Below are 10843 nucleotides of genomic sequence, written 5' to 3'. Positions count from 1 at the left end.
CAGTGCAAACTATGAAAGCCAGAAGAGCCTGGACCAAAGAATTCCCAGTTTTAAATGACCACAGATGCCAATCCAGGTTACTATACCCAGCCAAAATGACTATTATAGTCGAAGGGGAAAGAAAAATCTTCCATGACATAAATAGGCTGATGGAAATTATGTCCACAAAACTGCCCTTCAGAGAGTTCTGGAATAAATACAAAGAGCTGAAGAAAGGAATAACTGTACCCAAGGGATTGCAGAAAGTAATCCAATGAAGGTATAACTGTGGAAAAGTACAGCTATATCAAGAATGTAAACAGAAATAAAAAATGATAGGATTCAATACCCATCTCTCATTAATAACTTTAAATATTAATGGACTGAACTCCCCAGTCAAAATGGATTAAGAAGCAAAACCCATCTTTTTGTTGTCTGCAAGAAACTCATCTCACTTTCAAGGACAGACAGTATCTCAAAGTGAAAGGATGGAAAAAAATATACCAAGCAAATGGCACTAAGAAAAAAGCAGGCATAGCAATTCTAATATCTGACAAAATAGACTTTAAACTAAAACTAATCAGAAGAGACAAAGGGGGCCACTTCATTTTGATCAAAGGAACAAAGAATCAAGAAGATATTACAATCATGAACATATATTCACCAAACTCTGGTGCACACAACTTCATTAAAACAATACTACAGGACTTTAAGACCCAGATTAATTCCAACTCATTAATGGTAGGGGACTTCAATACACCACTGTCTCCATTAGATAGGTCAACAGGGCAGAGAGTTAACAGAGAGATATCTGAATTACACAATACCATATATCAAATGGACTTACAGACATCTACAGAGTATTCCATCCAAGGACCAAAGGACATACTTTCTACTCAGTACCCCATGGAACCTTCTCCAAAATTGACCATATACTGGGGCACAAAACAAACCTCAACAAATACAAAAAGATTGAAATAATTCCATGCATTCTATCAGACCACAATGCAATAAAGCTTACAATCAACACCTGAAGAAGCCCTAATCACCAGATGAGCACATGAAGATTAAACAACACACTCCTGAATAATGAATGGGTCAAAAAGAAATTAAGAAAGAAATAAAAGTGTTCCTGGAATTAAATGAAGAGGACAGTACAACACAACAAAACCTCTGGGACATGCTGAAAGTAGTCCTTAGAGGGAAGTTTATAGCTCTAAGCAACTACATCAAAAAATCGGAAAGAACACAAATAAATGACTTAACATTGCAAATCAACACACCTGAAAAGCAACAGCAAATGAAACACAAACCCTGCAGACAAGAAGAAATAACAAAAATCAGGGCAGAAATTAATGAAACTGAAACAAAGAAAATGATACAAAGAATCAACAATTCCAAGAGCTGGTTCTTTGAAAAGATAAACAAGATTGACAGACCACTAGCCCAGTTAACCAAAAGAACGCAAGAGCATCTCCAAATGAACAAAATCAGAGATGAAAGGGGAAACATCACAACAGACACCAGAAAGATACAGAACATTATAAGGGAATACTTTAAAAACCTGTATGCTACCAAATTCGAAAACCTAAAAGAAATGGATGCATATCTAAAGGCATGGGAACCACCAAAACTAAATCAAGAAGAGATTAACAGCTTAAACAGACCCATATCACAAAAAGAAATTGAAACAGTAATACAAAACCTCCCGACTAAAAGAAGCCCAGGACCAGATGTATTTACAACAGAATTCTAATAGACATTTAAAGAAGATCTGCATCCAATACTACTTAATTTATTCAAAAAATTAGAAATGGAGGGAGAATTTCCAAATTCCTTCTATGAAGCCAGCACCACTCTCATACCAAAGCCAGGCAAATATATAACCGAAAAAGAAAACTATAACCCATATCCTTAATGAGCATAGATTCAAAAATTCTCAACAAAATACTTGCAAACTGCATAGAGACACACATCAAAAAGATCATCCACCATGATCAAGGCAGCTTTATCCCAGAGATGCAGGGATGGTTCAATACATGTAAGTCAATTAACGTCATAAATCATATAAATGGGCTCAAAGACAAGAACGATACGGTCATCTCAATAGACGCAGAGAAGTCCTTTGACAAAATTTAACATGCATTTATGTTCAAAGTCCTAAAGGGAATTGGACTGGAGGGAACATACCTCAACATAATTAAAGCCATATATAACAAACCCACAGCCAACATCATTCGAAATGGAGAAAAACTGGAAGCATTCCCATTGAAATCAAGAACCAGACAAGGCTGTCCACTATCCCCACTTCTCTTTAACACAGTACTTGAAACTCTTGCAAGAGCAATAAGAAAAGGAAATTAAAGGAGTAATAATTGGAAAAGAGGGGATCAAAGTATCCCTTTTTGCAGATGATATGATATTATATTTAAGGGATGCCAAAAATTCCACCTGAAAACTCCTAGAAATTATTAACACGTTCAGTTACTTGGGCAGGTTACAAAATTAACATACAAAAGTCTATAGCATTTCTATATACCAATAACAAGCACTCAGAGAAAGAGCACATGGAAACACTTACGTTCACAATAGCTGCAAAAAAAGAAAAAAATAATAATAATCTTGGAATAAACCTGACCAAAGGCATTAAAGAGCTCTACAATGAAAATGTTAAATCTTTAAAGAAAGAAATTGAGGAAGACATCAGAAGATGGAAGGACCTCCCATGCTCATGGATTGGAAGAATTAATATTGTGAAAATGACCATCCTACCAAAAGTTATATATAGATTCAATGCAATGCCAATCAAAATCCCCATGACATTTTTCACAGAATTGGAAAAAACTAAGATTCATATGGAAGCACAAAAGACCTCAGATAGCGAAAACAACCCTGAGCACTAAGAGCAATGCCAGGGGTATTAGTATACCAGATTTCAAGCTGTATTATGGAGCTATAGTCATAAAAAACAGATGGTAATGGCAAAAAATAGACCCATAGACCAATGGAACAAAATTGAAGACCTAAAAATGAGTAAATACAATTTCAGCCACCTGATATTTGACAAAGGGGCCAAGAACCTTAACTGGAGGAAAGAAAGCATGATCAGCAAATGGTGCTGGCAAAACTGGATTCCACTTGTAGAAAAATGAAACTAAACCCCTATCTTTCACCCTGCACAAAATTCAATTCCCAATGGCTCAAAAACCTCAATGAAATTATGAAACTCTGAAACTATTAGAAGAAAACATTGGGGAAAACCTACAAGATATAGGCATAGGAAAGGATTTTCTAAAGTGTACATCAATTGCTCAGGAAACAAGGGCAAGAATTAACAAATGGGACCTCATTAAACTAAAAATCTTCTGTACATCAAAGGAGACAAGAAAGCAAACAGAAAACCCACAGACTGAGAGAAAATCTTCACCAGCAACACATCTGCCAGAGGTTTAATAACCAGAATTTATAACGAATTCAAAAAACAGAGAACCAAGACAAGAAGCAACCCAATTAAAAGATGGGCTAAGGAGCTGAACAGAGATTTCTCAAAAGAAGTAAAGATGGCTATGAAACATCTTAAAAGATGTTCAACATCACTAATAATTAGGGAAATGCAAATTAAAACCACTTTAAGATGTCACCTTACCCCAGTCAGACTGGCTAAGATCAAGAAAACAAATGATACCAAATGTTGGAGAGGATGTGGGGAAAGGGGGACACTCATTCACTGCTGGTGGGGCTGGAAACTGGCTCAACCCCTATGGAAAGCAGTGTGGAGAACTCTTAAAAAACTACAAATGAACCTCCCGTTTGACTCAGTTATACCACTACTTGGCATATACCGAAAGAACTCATGTTATTGCAGACACTTGTACATCCATGTTTGTTACTGCTCTTTTCACAATAGCTAAGAGGTGGAAGCAACCTAAGTGTCCCTCAGTTGATGAGTGGATAATGAATATGTGGTTCATTTATATGACGGAGTTTTACTTAGCAGTAAAGAAAGACGAAATCATGACATTTGCAGGTAAATGGCTGGAACTAGAAACTGTTATACTAAGTGAAGTAACACAGACTCAGAAAAAAAATCAACATATGTTCTCCATCATATGTGAATCCTAGAACCAGACTCTGATAAATAAGTATGCAACCATACATAACTACAGGACCAGGTTAATGGAAAAGATACAGGGAGGTAAAGGAAAAGAAATAACCTGGAAGAGAAAAACAGTAGGAAACAGGCCTTAATGAGGGAGATATGGATAAAAATTGGGTTAGTTTAAGGAAGGGGTGAGGGAAGGGTATATAAGGAATCTAGGGGATAAAGGGAAAGAAAGGAGCTCAAGAGAGGTAGGACCATAGGAGAAGGGTATTAGTAATGGAGAAAGGGGGGAAATGGGGGCACCTTAAGTGGGAAAGCCATGATGGAGGGGTGAGACAATGTGAGAGATAAACAATGCCTAGTTAGTTCTGAAAACAAGAGAGAACCATATTATTCCTACAACCTTCTGACAAATCATACATAGCAGATCAAAAAAATATATGTCTAGGTAAGTTTTATCTGAGAACAATTGGTCTTTTCCTGAGATTTATCTACATGACACACAGTAATTAAAAATACCAGACTGGTGCAACTAACCTTCTTGGATGTTTAACAGACATACTTTGAGGTTTATAATAATTCAGTCAGAGGGACATAAAGGCCACTTTTTGCTCCTTCCCATCCTGGGTCGACTAGTTCCAGGGGACTATGAGTGTCTCTCTAAATGTCCTATAATGGTGGTGGGTCACCTGTCCTCTTGATCACGGAGTCTGAGGAGACCCCACCAGATGGACTTGAACCAGTGTCCAGTCTACAAAGAAGAGGGTCAACACAGAGGAATCGTGTCCTCCATGCTTCCAAGCAAAGCCAACCATGATTGAGCAGGACCTTTGACTTATCTTCACATAGGCGGACCTGGTAAAAGAAAGGAGCCAGGGGCTCCTCCCATGCCCATGTGACCCCTGCGGAACAGATCCTCAAACGACCTTAGGAGTAAAAATAAATTGGTTTATCTGGACCAACTGTATGGCCTTAAACATCCAAAAGAAAAGTATAACCAAAATGGTGTGGTTGACTATGAGGATCTACCCCTGAACATCTCCCGGGAAATGCTCCATCAGAGTTAAATCCTGAAAGTCATCCACCAAAACATTGTGAAGAAGTGCCTTGAGCTCTTCCCTGAACCAGCATAGACAAAGAAGACTACAAGAAATTCTATGAGGCATTCTCTAAAAATCTAAACCTTGGAATCCATGAAGACTCCACCAACAGGTGATGCCTCTCTGAGCTATTGTGCTATCACACCTCAGTCTGGAGATGAGATAACTTCCCTGTCAGAACATGTGTCTCGCATGAAGGAGACATAGAAGTCCATCTTCTATATCACTGGTGAGAGCCAAGAGCAGGTGGCCAACTCTTCCTTTGTGGAGCGTGTGTAGAAGTGGGGCTTTGAATTGGTATATATGACTGAGCCTATTGATGAGTACTGCATGCAGCAGCTGAAGGAGTTTGATGGGAAGAGCCTGGTCTCTGTGACCAAGGAAGGCCTGGAACTTCCAGAGGATGAGGAGGAGAAGAAGAAGATGGAGGAGAGCAAGGCCAAGTTTGAGAATCTCTGCAAGATCCTGAAGGAAATCTTGGATAAGAATGTTGAGAAGGTGACAGTCTCCAATAGGCTTGTGTCTTCACCCTGCTGCATTGTGACCAGCACCTATGGTTGGACAGCCAACATGGAGCGGATCATGAAGGCACAGGCACTTCGAGACAATTCTACAATGGGCTACATGATGGCCAAAAAGCACCTGGAGGTCAACCCTGACCACCCCATCGTGGAGACCCTATGGCAGAAGGCCTAGGCGTACAAAAATGACAAGGCTGTCAAAGACCTGGTGGTGCTGCTGTTCGATGCCGCTCTGTTATCCTCTACTTTCTCCCTTGAGGATCCCCAGACCCACTCCAACTGCATCTACCCCATGATCAAACTAGGCCTGGGCATTTATGAAGATGATATGGCAGCAGAGGAGCCCAGTGCTGCTGTTCCTGATGCGATCCCCCCACTTGAGGGTGATGAGGATGCATCTCACATGGAAGAAGTAGATTGGAGTTCCCACCTGGAAGCCCTGCCCTCTTGTATAGTCCTCCTGTGAGCTGTTCCCCCAGCAGCCTGACCCACCCGCCTCTCTACTGCTCTCTTAGTGGTTATTTTCCTGTCTTGTTGGTGTCTTAAAGCAGGAAAATTCCCTCCTTCCCTAAATAGCAGGGTTGGGTGTTGTGTATTGTGGTTTTTTTTTTTTTTTTTTTTTGTTCTGAAATTAAAAATATGCAAAATAAAGAAGACGTTTGAAAAAATAATGATTAAAAAAAAAGTTGATTTCAGCAACCCTCTGTATTGATGGATCATAGGATGCAGGATATATTATCAGAGGCTAGACCCTCAGTCTGGAGACTTGCCAGCCTATAAAAACAAGATCTAAACAAATTTCTGTTCTTCATAAATTAGTCAGTGTCTGGTATTCTGTTATAGAAATACGAGAGAGTTTGAGACAAATTCTTTAAAGCCCTACCCCCTAATACTGTCACACTGGGATTTAGGGCTTGGATATATGAATCGGGGTGATGGGGAAGGGGCATACATTTAGTTCATTACAACAACCACAGTGAATCCACAGCTATTGAAAAAATTGGCAATGACAACTTTGAAGCTTTTATATTTAGAACCAAGGTTATTTGCTTTCCTACCCCTTTTGTGGGCATTTAACCAGTATTAATATTTTAATTAAACGTTATAATTTGGACTTGCATTAATGTCTAAATGTCATTATAGTCGATGTTCTCTTTGCAATCCTTAGAAACTATATATTTGCTCAAACTGTTCACACGTATTACCAGGTAGATAACCAAAAAACTATTCAGAGACTTGGTCCTTACATCTTCTTACTGAACTCTTTTCTGAGACTCAAACTCTCGTCTCTGCAAGAGCAGCTGGTGTTCTTAACTGCTGAGCCATCTCTCCAGCTCCCAAACATGTATTTGTTTTTTTCCTTCAGTAACACTTGGCAATGACAACTTCCATTGTTTGAGAAGTGTAGACTAACTGTACTAGCAAAGTAAGTGGAATGTCCTAGCCCACTCTCCCCTGGGATTAAACTGGGCTATGTGAAGAACTCTTCGTACCAATTTATAACCAGATTATCCTGGGTGAGGAAAATGAGTTTTACATACACAGGAGAAGTGGTAATTAACAAAGAGGCTGGGGAGGCCTGTGCAGCTGCCATTATGCACAGAGGAGAGAAATGGGCTGCTGTGGAAGAAGGAGATACCCAAGTCAAACAACTGACCTGGCTGACATGCAGCACTGAGACTGAGGATGAGACTAGAACGCTCTGCACTGTGTTGAGTCCTTGCCAACAAATGCTGCTCAATCTCTGACATAGTGATGCTGTATTCCCTGAGTCCTTGCACTGATCTCCCCACAGTAGAAAGAACAAATGTAGAAGTTCAGGTTCAGAAAAGTTTTGAGCATTGCTAAAAATCAGAGATGGTAAGAGGTAAGGACAAATTTGGAACACAGACCTGATTTTAAAGCTAAATTTAGCAGTACCAGGTTAGAGTACCGTAGGCCACTAATAATGAAGTGCAAGTCAAAAGCTGGAGGGCTTTTCTGTCTGCTGCTTCCCAACATTCTTCCTTCTCAGCTCCTGTTCTTTCATCCTACTCATCTCCTTCAAAAAGAGCATCAGTCTCGGAGCTCTAGAGTTATCCACAGAAGATTAAAAGTACACAGAGTGGCAAGAGCCTGTGAGGAAGAGGACAGGGACAGAGATCAACTGGCTTGCTTCTGAGCACCCATGAGCTTTACTTCTGGGGCTTCCTGGAAATGGAGAAGGCTGAAGGCCATAGAAAGGGCCCCAAGGTCTTAGATGGCATGACTGTTAAGGCTGATGTGGTCTCCATGGCCTTCTTAGGCTGAAGAGGCTCAGAATGGCCCAGTTACACTACTAACTATCATAGAGTATGAATTCCCAAAACGTCCCTAAGCACTTCTAGATCTACAGATCTGCAAATGGCATAAATAACATCTAAGGTTCTTTGTAGCTCTAACTATAAACATAGATTTATTTTCTAATTCCAGGTGAAATCAAAACTGTGAGATGATGAGAAGGTACTTTACACTGATTTTGGTTCTATGAAGAGCCCCAGACCTGGTCTTCGTCTGGACTGTGTGAGACCTCTCTGTCATCTATTTCCTTTTGCTTATCCACTGCTTCCCCTCTCTGTCAGGTCTTTTTCTCTATTTTTAAAGGAGGACCTTCCTAGGGATTGCTTGGGAGCTATTTCCCTCAGTTTGACTGTATTTTATTGTGAGAGGCAGAAAGATGAAGTCAACTCTGCAATATGGTAACATAGTTACTGTGATACTCAGCTGCTAGAAGAGGCATTTATAAATAGAAGAGGGAAGAACTGAGAGGAGTGTGAAGCAAGATTAATACTGAGGAGAGGAGGTTCTCAGGGATCTGGGGCAAGGAGATTGTTCCGGATAGAGCAATCAGACTGTACAAGGCAAAGAGGAACAAAGAGCAAGGCAAAGATGTGCCTCTCCTAGCACACTTTCCACATTGGATGTGTAATTAATTGTATATGGATCAAATTCTACTTCTATCAAAGAAGGATGCTTAGACTAAAACATGGTCCTTGCCCCATAATAATCTCTCTAAAACAAATGTGACTGGCAGGACATTTTTTTAAATTAGAGAATTCAGTCAAGCAGAAGGTTGGAAATGACTAGCTCAAATAAAATGTAGTGACAAAAAGGGAATAGAAATATTCATGGGTCAATATTCAGAAGAACTGAAACCAGAAGTTACTGTTATGTAATGCCAGCTGACCTGTGTACTTAACATCCAAAGCCCTGTCATCACATTTTAATAATCTCCTTCAATATCTGTTTTTTTTCGGAACACCCTCCTAAATACAGCCACTTCCTTTTGGTCAGCATCTTTATCAATAAGATCATGTCTTTCAGATGTTATCCCATACTTTGAAGTCCCATTTTGACTCATAAAGAATTTCCATCCTCTCTCACAGCTTTTGAGAAGAGAGTCCTAGCAGGAAAAAGTAGCCCATGCTCTCCCCACTCTTCCTTCCTGGCTGTGCCCTTCCTGGGTCTGGGTCATTCAGCTGTATACAGGAGTCCCAGAGGATGCCAGGCACATTACTCACAGTGGAACTCCATCCAGGATACAGTTTCTTTAGAGCTATAGCCTCTAGCTTTGACTTTGTGCTAAGTTACCAGAAAGTCATTTAACCTTAGCTGATATTATCAAACACATCGTATGTGAAAGCTATTGTGAATTTGTTTATTGCATATCCTTACTTTATATTTCTTAGAATTTTTCTGTAGTTGAGCATATTTATTAATATTTACAAAAATTATTGAGGTAGGAAGAAAATAGTAATTTCCTCATGTGGATAGCAGGTCATAACAAAAACTTTTCTATGAAAGCTTTAGAGCTCAATATATTGGCACCTACCTGTAATCCCTAGTATTTGGGAGGCTGAAGCAATAGGATTGCAAGATGGAGGCTAGCCTGCACTTTATAGTAAGACTCTACTTACTCAACCCCCTCCAAGGGAGTGTTCACAGGTAAGATCTTTTTTGAAAATGAGTGAAAGCATTAAAAACAGTGGGCTCTGTGTCATTTGCTTTTCGAGAAGAGGGCACTTGGGAATTCGTATAAAATAGCAGCTTTGTAGGATATTCTCTTAGAAAGCTTCAAGTCACGTTGAAGCCTTAAATGCCTTTTTGGAGTTCTGTAGCTATTTTTTTAGCTGAATGTTTGAACTTCAACATTTTGGAGCTCTCAAATATGGAGTTTCTTAGATTCCTATGAGGTTCATGCAGTTCATGCATTCGTTAATTTTTCCGCATCCTCCACCATGTTAACAAACACTTTTAAATTCCACAGTACTTTATACTTCTCTGGCTTAAAACACATTTTATGATTCTTAAACCCCTGTGTGAGCAGAAGAACAAACCTAAAAAGTGTAGAATCCAACTATAAAAGTTGTCTTAAGGCAATTAAAAACAACTACTTAAAAATATTTTATTTATTATTTTTATTTGAGCTTTCCATAAGAGACTATGCTTCAGTTGTCCAGTCTAGTAGCTCTTTTAATAACACCCTATATTGACAGCTTTTGCTTTCATGTATCACTTTTCTCCTCTGCTAATAGCAGAAGGTATACTCTTAGAGATATTTACCTAAGACCCATGAATGATTGTTATTTATGTGCTATAATAAAGTGTTATATATGTTCTTCTCACTAAAATTGATGTTTTTGTCAAGAATTTTATCAGGCTACATGAAACAGGAGACCTCAAATAAGGCATATCCCTCCCGGATCAGATTTTCTTAAGAGGAAAACCAATGGACAATGAAGAATAAAGAATAGAGGCTGGAGGGATGGCTCAGCGGTTAAGAGCACTGACTGCTCTTACAGAGGACCCGGGTTCAATTTTCAGCACCCACATGGTGGCTATGAACCGTTCTTAATTCCAGTTCCAGGGGAATCCAAAGCCCTCTTCTGACCTCTTCGGCTCTGCATGACATGGTTGCACCCACATACATGCAGGCAATACACTCATACACATAAAATAAAAATAATAAATAAAATGTTTAAAAAGAATAAAGAGCATAAGCAAATATTAGCATTTCAGCCAGCAGCTTAGAGATTAACATAGCTGTAGGAATTTTTTTTGTTCGTCCATCAGGGAAGTGGTTATAGTGAGTAGAACAGTGGCATTATAGTAAAATTATTTTG

At 39.3% G+C, this 10843-nt stretch overlaps 1 pseudogene; it reads left to right on the top strand.

Annotated features, from left to right (window-relative positions):
* The window catches only part of LOC103740597, a 13290-nt pseudogene extending 7122 nt beyond the window's left edge, over positions 1 to 6168 (top strand).
* Positions 6169 to 10843: the final 4675 nt, after the last annotated feature.

Source organism: Nannospalax galili, unplaced genomic scaffold, assembly GCF_000622305.1.
Source record: "Nannospalax galili isolate Female #2095 unplaced genomic scaffold, S.galili_v1.0 scaffold701, whole genome shotgun sequence".
In the NCBI taxonomy this organism is placed as follows: domain Eukaryota; kingdom Metazoa; phylum Chordata; class Mammalia; order Rodentia; family Spalacidae; genus Nannospalax; species Nannospalax galili.
This window is presented reverse-complemented; position numbering and strand designations above follow the sequence as displayed.